This window comes from Lissotriton helveticus, chromosome 6, assembly GCF_964261635.1.
Source record: "Lissotriton helveticus chromosome 6, aLisHel1.1, whole genome shotgun sequence".
NCBI classification, from domain to species: Eukaryota; Metazoa; Chordata; class Amphibia; order Caudata; family Salamandridae; genus Lissotriton; species Lissotriton helveticus.
Window position 1 is genome coordinate 310,494,300 of NC_136067.1, and position 15,256 is coordinate 310,509,555.

Genomic DNA, 15,256 nt, shown 5'->3' on the forward strand with positions numbered 1-15,256 from the left:
CTGAAAGTTTGGGGGGGATTCATCAAGCGGGGGCCGAGATAAAAGGGGGGTCCCAAAACGTGTTTTCCCCATGTTAATTTCCATAGGGCGGTTGGACTCACTTTTAGCCCGAACGGCTGAATGGTTTTCCACCAAACTTGGCAAAATTGTAGGGACTGGTAGCCCGATGTGCCTTTGCTATGTCTCAAGATATGTGCTCCAGTGGTTTTTACGAAAATTAACTTTGAAAAATATATATTGGGCTACATTGGGCTATATATATGTTAGAGCCCAAGTGTAGCCCAATGTAGCCCAATGTAGCCCAAAGATGGCCACCAGAGACAAAAAAAAACCAAATGTAGCCCAAATATCAGCCAGATGTAGCCCAACTATAGCCCAATGACAGAATGTCCCAGAGTGTTCTAAAGAACAACTAGAGCGCTAACAGTCTTACTTATGACAAACATATGGCACACCTGAAGTCATCTTGATTGGAATAAAGTGTTAACACTTAAAACATTTAATTTGCAAAGGAACAAAATGAGGGGGTTCATTTTGCCATAGAAATTATGATTAGTGCTGAAGAAAGAAAAATTAGGGCACATTTTGAGTGACTTCTCAAATCCTCTTATATTTCATTAAAATCATTCTGATATGCAGTCTCCCAAGATGGCCACCAGAGACAAAAGAGCCCAAATGTAGCCCAAATATCAGCCAGATGTAGCCCAACCATAGCCCAATGACAGAATGTCCCAGAGTGTTCTAAAGAACAACTAGAACGCTAACAGTCTTACTTATGACAAAAGTATGGCACACCTTGAGTCATCTTGATTGGAATAAAGTGGTAACACTTAATACATTTAATTTGAAAAGGAAAAAAATGAGGGGTTTCATTTTGCCATAGAAATGTTATTACCTACTGGCGATAGCCAGTAGGTGTATATAGTTAGGATTGTTTTCCATAGGGAAATTGCAACATTCTATTGGGAATAACTTTGGCGCCGGTTGAAGAATCTTCCTGAAATTTTCCTTAACGTTGCCTCGCGGCGCTCCGCTCCTTCCCTGAAAGTTTGGGGGGGATTCGTCAAGTGGGGGCCGAGATAAAAGGGGGGTCCCAAAACGTGTTTTCCCCATGTTAATTTCCATAGGGCGGTTGGACTCACTTTTAGCCCGAACGGCTGAATGGTTTCCCACCAAACTTGGCAAAATTGTAGGGACTGGTAGCCCGATGTGCCTTTGCTATGTCTCAAGATATGTGCTCTAGTGGTTTTTACGAAAATTAACTTTGAAAAAATATGTATTGGGCTACATTGGGCTATATATATGTTAGAGCCCAAATGTAGCCCAATGTAGCCCAATGTAGCCCAATGTAGCCCAATGTAGCCCAAAGATGGCCACCAGAGACAAAAAAAAAAATGTAGCCCAAATATCAGCCAGATGTAGCCCAACTATAGCCCAATGACAGAATGTCCCAGAGTGTTCTAAAGAACAACTAGAGCGCTAACAGTCTTACTTATGACAAACGTATGGCACACCTGAAGTCATCTTGATTGGAATAAAGTGTTAACACTGAAAACATTTAATTTACAAAGGAACAAAATGAGGGGGTTCATTTTGCCATAGAAATTATGATTAGTGCTGAAGAAAGAAAAATTAGGGCACATTTTGAGTGACTTCTCAAATCCTCTTATATTTCATTAAAATCATTCTGATATGCAGTCTCCCAAGATGGCCACCAGAGACAAAAGAGCCCAAATGTAGCCCAAATATCAGCCAGATGTAGCCCAACCATAGCCCAATGACAGAATGTCCCAGAGTGTTCTAAAGAACAACTAGAACGCTAACAGTCTTACTTATGACAAAAGTATGGCACACCTTGAGTCATCTTGATTGGAATAAAGTGGTAACACTTAATACATTTAATTTGAAAAGGAAAAAAATTAGGGGTTTCATTTTGCCATAGAAATGTTATTACCTACTGGCGATAGCCAGTAGGTGTATATAGTTAGGATTGTTTTCCATAGGGAAATTGCAACATTCTATTGGGAATAACTTTGGCGCCGGTTGAAGAATCTTCCTGAAATTTTCCTTAACGTTGCCTCGCGGCGCTCCGCTCCTTCCCTGAAAGTTTGGGGGGGATTCATCAAGTGGGGGCCGAGATAAAAGGGGGGTCCCAAAACGTGTTTTCCCCATGTTAATTTCCATAGGGCGGTTGGACTCACTTTTAGCCCGAACGGCTGAATGGTTTCCCACCAAACTTGGCAAAATTGTAGGGACTGGTAGCCCGATGTGCCTTTGCTATGTCTCAAGATATGTGCTCTAGTGGTTTTTACGAAAATTAACTTTGAAAAAATATGTATTGGGCTACATTGGGCTATATATATGTTAGAGCCCAAATGTAGCCCAATGTAGCCCAATGTAGCCCAATGTAGCCCAATGTAGCCCAAAGATGGCCACCAGAGACAAAAAAAACAAATGTAGCCCAAATATCAGCCAGATGTAGCCCAACTATAGCCCAATGACAGAATGTCCCAGAGTGTTCTAAAGAACAACTAGAGCGCTAACAGTCTTACTTATGACAAAAGTATGGCACACCTGAAGTCATCTTGATTGGAATAAAGTGTTAACACTTAAAACATTTAATTTGCAAAGGAACAAAATGAGGGGGTTCATTTTGCCATAGAAATTATGATTAGTGCTGAAGAAAGAAAAATTAGGGCATATTTTGATTGACTTCTCAAATCCTCTTATATTTCATTAAGAAAATTCTGATATGCAGTCTCCCAAGATGGCCACCAGAGACAAAAGAGCCCAAATGTAGCCCAAATATCAGCCAGATGTAGCCCAACTATAGCCCACTGACAGAATGTCCCAGAGTGTTCTAAAGAACAACTAGAACGCTAACAGTCTTACTTATGACAAAAGTATGGCACACCTGAAGTCATCTTGATTGGAATAAAGTGGTAACACTTAATACATTTAATTTGAAAAGGAACAAAATGAGGGGTTTCATTTTTCCATAGAAATTTTATTACCTACTGGCGATAGCCAGTAGGTATATATAGTTAGGATTGTTTTCCATAGGGAAATCGCAACATTCTATTGGGAATAACTTTGGCGCCGGTTGAGGAATCTTCCTGAAATTTTCCTTAACTTTGCCTCGCGGCGCTCCGCTCCTTCCCTGAAAGTTTGAGGGGGATTCGTCAAGCGGGGGCCGAGATAAAAGGGGGTCCCAAAACGTGTTTTCCCCATGTTAATTTCCTTAGGGCGGTTGGACTCACTTTTAGCCCGAACGGCTGAATGGTTTTCCACCAAACTTGGCAAAATTGTAGGGACTGGTAGCCCGATGTGCCTTTGCTATGTCTCAAGATATGTGCTCCAGTGGTTTTTACGAAAATTAACTTTGAAAAATATATATTGGGCTACATTGGGCTATATATATGTTAGAGCCCAAATGTAGCCCAATGTAGCCCAATGTAGCCCAAAGATGGCCACCAGAGACAAAAAAATAAAAATGTAGCCCAAATATCAGCCAGATGTAGCCCAACTATAGCCCAATGACAGAATGTCCCAGAGTGTTCTAAAGAACAACTAGAGCGCTAACAGTCTTACTTATGACAAAAGTATGGCACACCTGAAGTCATCTTGATTGGAATAAAGTGTTAACACTTAAAACATTTAATTTGCAAAGGAACAAAATGAGGGGGTTCATTTTGCCATAGAAATTATGATTAGTGCTGAAGAAAGAAAAATTAGGGCACATTTTGATTGACTTCTCAAATCCTCTTATATTTCATTAAGAAAATTCTGATATGCAGTCTCCCAAGATGGCCACCAGAGACAAAAGAGCCCAAATGTAGCCCAAATATCAGCCAGATGTAGCCCAACTATAGCCCACTGACAGAATGTCCCAGAGTGTTCTAAAGAACAACTAGAACGCTAACAGTCTTACTTATGACAAAAGTATGGCACACCTGAAGTCATCTTGATTGGAATAAAGTGGTAACACTTAATACATTTAATTTGAAAAGGAACAAAATGAGGGGTTTCATTTTTCCATAGAAATGTTATTACCTACTGGCGATAGCCAGTAGATATATATAGTTAGGATTGTTTTCCAGAGGGAAATCGCAACATTCTATTGGGAATAACTTTGGCGCTGGTTGAGGAATCTTCCTGAAATGTTCCTTAACTTTGCCTCGTGGCGCTCCGCTCCTTCCCTGAAAGTTTGAGGGGGATTCGTCAAGCGGGGGCCGAGATTAAAGGGGTTCCCAAAACGTGTTTTCCCCATGTTAATTTCCTTAGGGCGGTTGGACTCACTTTTAGCCCGAACGGCTGAATGGTTTTCCACCAAACTTGGCAAAATTGTAGGGACTGGTAGCCCGATGTGCCTTTGCTATGTCTCAAGATATGTGCTCCAGTGGTTTTTACGAAAATTAACTTTGAAAAATATATATTGGGCTACATTGGGCTATATATATGTTAGAGCCCAAATGTAGCCCAATGTAGCCCAATGTAGCCCAAAGATGGCCACCAGAGACAAAAAAAAAATGTAGCCCAAATATCAGCCAGATGTAGCCCAACTATAGCCCAATGACAGAATGTCCCAGAGTGTTCTAAAGAACAACTAGAGCGCTAACAGTCTTACTTATGACAAACGTATGGCACACCTGAAGTCATCTTGATTGGAATAAAGTGTTAACACTTAAAACATTTAATTTGCAAAGGAACAAAATGAGGGGGTTCATTTTGCCATAGAAATTATGATTAGTGCTGAAGAAAGAAAAATTAGGGCACATTTTGAGTGACTTCTCAAATCCTCTTATATTTCATTAAAATCATTCTGATATGCAGTCTCCCAAGATGGCCACCAGAGACAAAAGAGCCCAAATGTAGCCCAAATATCAGCCAGATGTAGCCCAACCATAGCCCAATGACAGAATGTCCCAGAGTGTTCTAAAGAACAACTAGAACGCTAACAGTCTTACTTATGACAAAAGTATGGCACACCTTGAGTCATCTTGATTGGAATAAAGTGGTAACACTTAATACATTTAATTTGAAAAGGAAAAAAATGAGGGGTTTCATTTTGCCATAGAAATGTTATTACCTACTGGCGATAGCCAGTAGGTGTATATAGTTAGGATTGTTTTCCATAGGGAAATTGCAACATTCTATTGGGAATAACTTTGGCGCCGGTTGAAGAATCTTCCTGAAATTTTCCTTAACGTTGCCTCGCGGCGCTCCGCTCCTTCCCTGAAAGTTTGGGGGGGATTCATCAAGTGGGGGCCGAGATAAAAGGGGGGTCCCAAAACGTGTTTTCCCCATGTTAATTTCCATAGGGCGGTTGGACTCACTTTTAGCCCGAACGGCTGAATGGTTTCCCACCAAACTTGGCAAAATTGTAGGGACTGGTAGCCCGATGTGCCTTTGCTATGTCTCAAGATATGTGCTCTAGTGGTTTTTAAGAAAATTAACTTTGAAAAAATATGTATTGGGCTACATTGGGCTATATATATGTTAGAGCCCAAATGTAGCCCAATGTAGCCCAATGTAGCCCAATGTAGCCCAAAGATGGCCACCAGAGACAAAAAAAACAAATGTAGCCCAAATATCAGCCAGATGTAGCCCAACTATAGCCCAATGACAGAATGTCCCAGAGTGTTCTAAAGAACAACTAGAGCGCTAACAGTCTTACTTATGACAAAAGTATGGCACACCTGAAGTCATCTTGATTGGAATAAAGTGTTAACACTTAAAACATTTAATTTGCAAAGGAAAAAAATGAGGGGGTTCATTTTGCCATAGAAATTATGATTAGTGCTGAAGAAAGAAAAATTAGGGCATATTTTGATTGACTTCTCAAATCCTCTTATATTTCATTAAGAAAATTCTGATATGCAGTCTCCCAAGATGGCCACCAGAGACAAAAGAGCCCAAATGTAGCCCAAATATCAGCCAGATGTAGCCCAACTATAGCCCACTGACAGAATGTCCCAGAGTGTTCTAAAGAACAACTAGAACGCTAACAGTCTTACTTATGAAAAAAGTATGGCACACCTGAAGTCATCTTGATTGGAATAAAGTGGTAACACTTAATACATTTAATTTGAAAAGGAACAAAATGAGGGGTTTCATTTTTCCATAGAAATGTTATTACCTACTGGCGATAGCCAGTAGGTATATATAGTTAGGATTGTTTTCCATAGGGAAATCGCAACATTCTATTGGGAATAACTTTGGCGCCGGTTGAGGAATCTTCCTGAAATTTTCCTTAACTTTGCCTCGCGGCGCTCCGCTCCTTCCCTGAAAGTTTGAGGGGGATTCGTCAAGCGGGGGCCGAGATAAAAGGGGGTCCCAAAACGTGTTTTCCCCATGTTAATTTCCTTAGGGCGGTTGGACTCACTTTTAGCCCGAACGGCTGAATGGTTTTCCACCAAACTTGGCAAAATTGTAGGGACTGGTAGCCCGATGTGCCTTTGCTATGTCTCAAGATATGTGCTCCAGTGGTTTTTACGAAAATTAACTTTGAAAAATATATATTGGGCTACATTGGGCTATATATATGTTAGAGCCCAAATGTAGCCCAATGTAGCCCAATGTAGCCCAAAGATGGCCACCAGAGACAAAAAAAAAAAATGTAGCCCAAATATCAGCCAGATGTAGCCCAACTATAGCCGAATGACAGAATGTCCCAGAGTGTTCTAAAGAACAACTAGAGCGCTAACAGTCTTAGATTATGACAAAAGTATGGCACACCTGAAGTCATCTTGATTGGAATAAAGTGTTAACACTTAAAACATTTAATTTGCAAAGGAACAAAATGAGGGGGTTCATTTTGCCATAGAAATTATGATTAGTGCTGAAGAAAGAAAAATTAGGGCACATTTTGATTGACTTCTCAAATCCTCTTATATTTCATTAAGAAAATTCTGATATGCAGTCTCCCAAGATGGCCACCAGAGACAAAAGAGCCCAAATGTAGCCCAAATATCAGCCAGATGTAGCCCAACTATAGCCCACTGACAGAATGTCCCAGAGTGTTCTAAAGAACAACTAGAACGCTAACAGTCTTACTTATGACAAAAGTATGGCACACCTGAAGTCATCTTGATTGGAATAAAGTGGTAACACTTAATACATTTAATTTGATAAGGAACAAAATGAGGGGTTTCATTTTTCCATAGAAATTTTATTACCTACTGGCGATAGCCAGTAGATATATATAGTTAGGATTGTTTTCCAGAGGGAAATCGCAACATTCTATTGGGAATAACTTTGGCGCCGGTTGAGGAATCTTCCTGAAATGTTCCTTAACTTTGCCTCGTGGCGCTCCGCTCCTTCCCTGAAAGTTTGAGGGGGATTCGTCAAGCGGGGGCCGAGATTAAAGGGGGTCCCAAAACGTGTTTTCCCCATGTTAATTTCCTTAGGGCGGTTGGACTCACTTTTAGCCCGAACGGCTGAATGGTTTTCCATCAAACTTGGCAAAATTGTAGGGACTGGTAGCCCGATGTGCCTTTGCTATGTCTCAAGATATGTGCTCCAGTGGTTTTTACGAAAATTAACTTAGAAAAATATATATTGGGCTACATTGGGCTATATATATGTTAGAGCCCAAATGTAGCCCAATGTAGCCCAATGTAGCCCAAAGATGGCCACCAGAGAAAAAAAAAAAAAGGTAGCCCAAATATCAGCCAGATGTAGCCCAACTATAGCCCAATGACAGAATGTCCCAGAGTGTTCTAAAGAACAACTAGAGCGCTAACAGTCTTACTTATGACAAACGTATGGCACACCTGAAGTCATCTTGATTGGAATAAAGTGTTAACACTTAAAACATTTAATTTGCAAAGGAACAAAATGAGGGGGTTCATTTTGCCATAGAAATTATGATTAGTGCTGAAGAAAGAAAAATTAGGGCACATTTTGAGTGACTTCTCAAATCCTCTTATATTTCATTAAAATCATTCTGATATGCAGTCTCCCAAGATGGCCACCAGAGACAAAAGAGCCCAAATGTAGCCCAAATATCAGCCAGATGTAGCCCAACCATAGCCCAATGACAGAATGTCCCAGAGTGTTCTAAAGAACAACTAGAACGCTAACAGTCTTACTTATGACAAAAGTATGGCACACCTTGAGTCATCTTGATTGGAATAAAGTGGTAACACTTAATACATTTAATTTGAAAAGGAAAAAAATGAGGGGTTTCATTTTGCCATAGAAATGTTATTACCTACTGGCGATAGCCAGTAGGTGTATATAGTTAGGATTGTTTTCCATAGGGAAATTGCAACATTCTATTGGGAATAACTTTGGCGCCGGTTGAAGAATCTTCCTGAAATTTTCCTTAACGTTGCCTCGCGGCGCTCCGCTCCTTCCCTGAAAGTTTGGGGGGGATTCATCAAGTGGGGGCCGAGATAAAAGGGGGGTCCCAAAACGTGTTTTCCCCATGTTAATTTCCATAGGGCGGTTGGACTCACTTTTAGCCCGAACGGCTGAATGGTTTCCCACCAAACTTGGCAAAATTGTAGGGACTGGTAGCCCGATGTGCCTTTGCTATGTCTCAAGATATGTGCTCTAGTGGTTTTTACGAAAATTAACTTTGAAAAAATATGTATTGGGCTACATTGGGCTATATATATGTTGGAGCCCAAATGTAGCCCAATGTAGCCCAATGTAGCCCAATGTAGCCCAAAGATGGCCACCAGAGACAAAAAAAACAAATGTAGCCCAAATATCAGCCAGATGTAGCCCAACTATAGCCCAATGACAGAATGTCCCAGAGTGTTCTAAAGAACAACTAGAGCGCTAACAGTCTTACTTATGACAAAAGTATGGCACACCTGAAGTCATCTTGATTGGAATAAAGTGTTAACACTTAAAACATTTAATTTGCAAAGGAACAAAATGAGGGGGTTCATTTTGCCATAGAAATTATGATTAGTGCTGAAGAAAGAAAAATTAGGGCACATTTTGATTGACTTCTCAAATCCTCTTATATTTCATTAAGAAAATTCTGATATGCAGTCTCCCAAGATGGCCACCAGAGACAAAAGAGCCCAAATGTAGCCCAAATATCAGCCAGATGTAGCCCAACTATAGCCCACTGACACAATGTCCCAGAGTGTTCTAAAGAACAACTAGAACGCTAACAGTCTTACTTATGACAAAAGTATGGCACACCTTGAGTCATCTTGATTGGAATAAAGTGGTAACACTTAATACATTTAATTTGAAAAGGAAAAAAATGAGGGGTTTCATTTTGCCATAGAAATGTTATTACCTACTGGCGATAGCCAGTAGGTGTATATAGTTAGGATTGTTTTCCATAGGGAAATTGCAACATTCTATTGGGAATAACTTTGGCGCCGGTTGAGGAATCTTCCTGAAATGTTCCTTAACTTTGCCTCGTGGCGCTCCGCTCCTTCCCTGAAAGTTTGAGGGGGATTCGTCAAGCGGGGGCCGAGATTAAAGGGGGTCCCAAAACGTGTTTTCCCCATGTTAATTTCCTTAGGGCGGTTGGACTCACTTTTAGCCCGAACGGCTGAATGGTTTCCCACCAAACTTGGCAAAATTGTAGGGACTGGTAGCCCGATGTGCCTTTGCTATGTCTCAAGATATGTGCTCTAGTGGTTTTTACGAAAATTAACTTTGAAAAAATATGTATTGGGCTACATTGGGCTATATATATGTTAGAGCCCAAATGTAGCCCAATGTAGCCCAATGTAGCCCAATGTAGCCCAATGTAGCCCAAAGATGGCCACCAGAGACAAAAAAAACAAATGTAGCCCAAATATCAGCCAGATGTAGCCCAACTATAGCCCAATGACAGAATGTCCCAGAGTGTTCTAAAGAACAACTAGAGCGCTAACAGTCTTACTTATGACAAAAGTATGGCACACCTGAAGTCATCTTGATTGGAATAAAGTGTTAACACTTAAAACATTTAATTTGCAAAGGAACAAAATGAGGGGGTTCATTTTGCCATAGAAATTATGATTAGTGCTAAAGAAAGAAAAATTAGGGCATATTTTGATTGACTTCTCAAATCCTCTTATATTTCATTAAGAAAATTCTGATATGCAGTCTCCCAAGATGGCCACCAGAGACAAAAGAGCCCAAATGTAGCCCAAATATCAGCCAGATGTAGCCCAACTATAGCCCACTGACAGAATGTCCCAGAGTGTTCTAAAGAACAACTAGAACGCTAACAGTCTTACTTATGACAAAAGTATGGCACACCTGAAGTCATCTTGATTGGAATAAAGTGGTAACACTTAATACATTTAATTTGAAAAGGAACAAAATGAGGGGTTTCATTTTTCCATAGAAATTTTATTACCTACTGGCGATAGCCAGTAGGTATATATAGTTAGGATTGTTTTCCATAGGGAAATCGCAACATTCTATTGGGAATAACTTTGGCGCCGGTTGAGGAATCTTCCTGAAATTTTCCTTAACGTTGCCTCGCGGCGCTCCACTCCTTCCCTGAAAGTTTAGGGGGGATTCTTCAAGCGGGGGCCGAGATAAAAGGGGGGTCCCAAAACGTGTTTTCCCCATGTTCATTTCCATAGGGCGGTTGGACTCACTTTTAGCCCGAACGGCTGAATGGTTTTCCACCAAACTTGGCAAAATTGTAGGGACTGGTAGCCCGATGTGCCTTTGCTATGTCTCAAGATATGTGCTCCAGTGGTTTTTACGAAAATTAACTTTGACAAAATATATATTGGGCTACATTGGGCTATATATATGTTAGAGCCCAAATGTAGCCCAATGTAGCCCAATGTAGCCCAAAGATGGCCACCAGAGACAAAAAAAACAATTGTAGCCCAAATATCAGCCAGATGTAGCCCAACTATAGCCCAATGACAGAATGTCCCAGAGTGTTCTAAAGAACAACTAGAGCGCTAACAGTCTTACTTATGACAAAAGTATGGCACACCTGAAGTCATCTTGATTGGAATAAAGTGTTAACACTTAAAACATTTAATTTGCAAAGGAACAAAATGAGGGGGTTCATTTTGCCATAGAAATTATGATTAGTGCTGAAGAAAGAAAAATTAGGGCACATTTTGAGAGACTTCTCAAATCCTCTTATATTTCATTAAAACAATTCTGATATGCAGTCTCCCAAGATGGCCACCAAAGACAAAAGAGCCCAAATGTAGCCCAAATATCAGCCAGATGTAGCCCAACTATAGCCCAATGACAGAATGTCCCAGAGTGTTCTAAAGAACAACTAGAACGCTAACAGTCTTACTTATGACAAAAGTATGGCACACCTGAAGTCATCTTGATTGGAATACAGTGGTAACACTTAATACATTTAATTTGAAAAGGAAGAAAATGAGGGGTTTCATTTTGCCATAGAAATTTTATATATATATATATATATTCACTGAAAAAACCATAGGTTACACACCAGTTATAGTTAGGAATTAGCATTTAAAAAACCTTTGAAATTCACTGAAAAACCATAGGTTTCAGGCCTTATATAGTTAGGAATCAGCATTTAAAAAACCTTTGAAATTCACTGAAAAAACCATAGGTTTCAGGCCTTACATAGTTAGGAATTAGCATTTAAAAAAACCTTTGAAATTCACTGAAAAAACCATAGGTTTCAGGAGTTATATAGTTAGGAATTCGTTTTTAAAAAACCTTTGAAATTCACTCAAAAAACTATAAGTTTTAGAGGTGTTATAGTTAGCTGGACATTTTACCCATACAAAACTAATGAAATTGCTCCTATATAGTTAGTTGTACTAACTATATTTTGCGCACCCGCAATCCACTGCTGATGATGTCACATATTAGATCATTCATGACATGGTCAGTGACATCACTGATGACATCTCAAATGACATCACTGATGACATCATCCACGTGACAGTCACATACACCTTTTCATACACTATTACAATTTGTCATCACTGTTTGTAAAATACAGAGTATCATATTTAAATCCATTGTCACAGCAATACAAGTATCTAAAAATCCACTCAGTGATTCATAGATGTATACACACATCTAATCTAATCACACATCTAATCACTTACCTATGGATTCATTCATACATGCTGTCAATGAACAATGAACAATAGAACAATATCAAAAATACTTATACATCTATATCGACATTAAACAACAGCACGCATCCTATTCACATATGAAGTCATCCTACTCACTTATGCAAACAATGGATCATACTTACATATTTACTTAGCAAAACACTTATACAAACACCACTTCTTCTATTCATTTAGATAGTAAGTCATACTTAGGGAATTATAAAATCATTATTACAAGTATACAGTTATCCATACAGTCACTCACACAATCATTGTGTCTTGTGTCTTATGTATACTTATTTATATACAACTGACACATACACTGCCTTTTATTTTTCTATTTTTCTAGTTTGTTGGACCTGTACCTTTGAGAAATATATTTGCTCATCACCACACCCATAAAGAGATTCCCTCACCGAAACTGTTAGAACATGTAGTTTTAACTTCATATATCTACTGAATCAACTATTCACACATCTTTGGACAGTCACCCCCCCCCCCACCGAACCACACACACTTTCACACTCCCATACAAATACTCAGTTAACTAATCAATAACTAATATAGACTTTCACATAGCTAGTAACCAACTGTAGAATCAGTTTACACAACAACTGACAAAGTGATACAGATATTCACACAGTTTAGTCACTATCCACTATATTTAGTGAGACATTATAAATTGGTCAAGTAAACAGTCAATTACACTGCTACTAAATCCTCCATCCAAATATTTATTTATATATATCCACTCATTCTTGAATGTAAATTGCTATATATATAATGCATATTTAAATAACGAAGCAAACCACATTCACTGGATGATGTCATCAGTGATGTCCTCAGTGATGTCATTTGAGATGTCATCAGTGATGTCACTGACCATGTCATGAATGATCTAATATGTGACATCATCAGCAGTGGATTGCGGGTGTGCAAAATATAGTTAGTACAACTAACTATATAGGAACAATTTCATTGGTTTTGTATGAGTAAAATGTCCAGCTAACTATAACCAAGAATTTAACAAGAGGAGGGAGAGAGAGAGTCAGTGGATTCAGCCTCCCTAGTTTTATGAATAAACAAAGTAGAATCCACTCAGAGTGGTGGTGATCCCTAACGTGATGGGGAACACACAGTGTTGTTTAAATGCCCCTCACACACCAACAGGCCCCTTGGTGTCATGCTTCATCATCGGGGCCTTCGCACCCCTCTACGGGATGCGGCGTGCTACGACTCGCGGGTACGCAGGAGCACTTGGAAGTGAACTATGTGAGGGGGTGTGTTGCTAAAGTGTGAGTGAGGTGAGGTGAAAAAATGTGAATGGTTAAAAAATACCTGGCACGTGGGTGAAACAATTTTATTAAATCCCCGGCTGGTATTATTAAAAAAGAAGTGCAAGGCGTGGTTGTGAGAATACGAATTAGGGTATTACAACCACTGTAAAAAGTGTCAACATGTTTCGGAGCTCAGAGGCTCCTTCTTCAGGACAAGGATAGCACTTACCCTCCCCTTACTCACATGTAAATGTAAAAGTGTAAAAAATAATTACAACAATGTGTAATATACCTAACAATGTTATATATGTAGGTGAGTGTCGTTGCGCCCAATTGGCGATGAAAACCTGTAGAGAGAAAGCATACATAAACACACTGGTCTAAGATGCACAGACCATAAGAGAAGAAAAAAACTTCTCTGAATACAACAGGGTCAGTCCAAAAATAGTGGAACCCTGTAAGGAATAAAAAGGAGAAGAATATATATAAATGGACATAACACAACGCTCACAGATATATATATATACACAAAACACAGAATATATGGTAAACTACTGTCTGGATTATCTCCTCTTAGACCTGTCTATTTTCTGCCTCTTCTTGTAACCTTTAAACGTAGGCTCGTATGTTCATTCTATATATAGCATTCTTTCTAAACTTTGAGACATAGGCTCTTGTGTCAATTCCATCTCAGCGCGCATGCTCGCTGTACCTCCATCTCTCTCCCACATGCGTTTTGACCCTTAGCGGCAGTGCCGCTGTTTTGCGCATGCGCGGTTACTTCTGTTTCCGCGCATGCGCATTCAACACTAGTTCTGATGGGGATGCGCATGCGCGGTGTGTAGCGGTGGCCGATCGCGCAGCACCGGACTTCCTCGACATGCGAATTCCATATTTGGGCTTCCCCCGGGCCTCATTATTCAATTTACCATCGTTAATGACCAAACGGCAGAGTATATAAAAGGTAACTGACACGATGCACGCTCACTTCATCGGAGCCGCGTTGAGGGAAGGCAGGCGATTAGTCATTGCAGTAACCGTGAGTTTGGGTCATAGAAAGGAGCTTGATTCTGGCGCTTTGGTGCATTTGTACCTACAACAAACTGAATCCCATATATTAATGTTTTTATAGGTCATTTTCTGAACAGAAAGGAAGGATTCCCCAATAACACGCACAGGCTCATGAGGTCTTATATTTGAGAACTTTAAGTAAGCCTTGAATTACCTACTTTGTGCTCTCTTTCCATCAGAGCAGAGAGTAATTCTGTGTTTTGTGTATATATATATCTGTGAGCGTTGTGTTATGTCCATGTATATATATTCTTCTCCTTTTTATTCCTTACAGGGTTCCACTATTTTTGGACTGACCCTGTTGTATTCAGAGAAGTTTTTTTCTTCTCTTATGGTCTGTGCATCTTAGACCAGTGTGTTTATGTATGCTTTCTCTCTACAGGTTTTCATCGCCAATTGGGCGCAACGACACTCACCTACATATATAACATTGTTAGGTATATTACACATTGTTGTAATTATTTTTTACACTTTTACATTTACATGTGAGTAAGGGGAGGGTAAGTGCTATCCTTGTCCTGAAGAAGGAGCCTCTGAGCTCCGAAACATGTTGACACTTTTTACAGTGGTTGTAATACCCTAATTCGTATTCTCACAACCACGCCTTGCACTTCTTTTTTAATAATACCAGCCGGGGATTTAATAAAATTGTTTCACCCACGTGCCAGGTATTTTTTAACCATTCACATTTTTTCACCTCACCTCACTCACACTTTAGCAACACACCCCCTCACATAGTTCACTTCCAAGTGCTCCTGCGTACCCGCGAGTCGTAGCACGCCGCATCCCGTAGAGGGGTGCGAAGGCCCCGATGATGAAGCATGACACCAAGGGGCCTGTTGGTGTGTGAGGGGCATT